This window comes from Talpa occidentalis, unplaced genomic scaffold (genome assembly GCF_014898055.3).
Source record: "Talpa occidentalis isolate TD23 unplaced genomic scaffold, MPIMG_talOcc4v2.1 talOcc4.12, whole genome shotgun sequence".
Taxonomy (NCBI): Eukaryota; Metazoa; Chordata; class Mammalia; order Eulipotyphla; family Talpidae; genus Talpa; species Talpa occidentalis.
The window spans coordinates 42,497,029-42,498,288 of NW_023601212.1; positions in this window are offsets into that span (position 1 = coordinate 42,497,029).

Here is a 1,260-nt window from a genome sequence, read left to right on the forward strand (position 1 = left end):
CTAGATAAAGAAGAAATAGAACACCTAAACAGACCAATTACAATTAGCGAAATTGAAATGGTAATCAAAAACCTCCCCAAAAACAAAAGCCCAGGACCTGATGGATTTACAAATGAATTCTACCAAACATTCAGAGAATGAATTGGTACTTATCCTTCACAAACTCTTCCAAAAAATTGAGAAGGAAGGTATAATATAACACGTTCTATGAAGCCAACATTACACTAATACAAAACCGAACAAGGACAACACAAAAAAAGAAACTATAGGCCAATCTCCCTAATGAACACTGATGCAAAAATCCTCAATAAAATTTTAGCTATCAGAATCCAACAATGTATCCATAAGGTAATTCACCACGACCAAGTAGGATTCATTCCAGGGACACAAGGATGGTTTAACATCCGAATCAATCAACGTTATCCAACACATCAACAAAAAAGAAATATAAAAACCATATGATAATATCAATAGATGCTGAGAAAGCTTCGACAAAAGTGCAACACCCATTCATGATAAAAGCCTTGAAATTCTTGGGATACAAGGAACGTACCTCAACATCATAAAGGCCGTATATGACAAGCCAACAGCCAGATCATTCTCAATGGTGAAAAGCTGAAAGCAATTCCATTAAGATCTGGAACAAGACAAGGATGTCCACTTTCACCACTGATTTTCAATATAATACTGGAAGTCCTAGCCAGAGCAATAAGACAAGAGAGACATCCAAGGAATCCAAATAGGAAAAGAAGAAGTCAAACTATCACTCTTTGCAGATGATATGATAATATACATAGAGAACCCAAAACTCCACAGAAAAACTAATTCAACTCATCAATCAGTTCAGTAAAGTGGCAGGATACAAAATCAACACGCAAAGTCAGTAGCCTTCCTATATCAAACAATAAATCTGAAGAAGAAGAAATCAAAAAACATCCCCTTTTATTATTGAAACAAAAAAATCAAATATTGGGAATAAATCTAACAAAAGAGGTAAAGGACCTATACAAAGAAAACTATAAAACACTGTTAAAAGAAATAGAAGAAGACACAAAGAAATGAAGACATCCCCTGCTCATGGATTGGAGAATAAACATTATTAAAATGGCCATCCTACCAAAAGCATATACAGATTCAATGCTATTCCAATCAAAATTTCAATGTCATTCTTCAAAGAAATAGAACAATTATTGATGAAATTCTATATGGAATCACAAAAAAACCCCGATAGGCCAAAGCTCTCCTGAAAAAAAAAGAAGG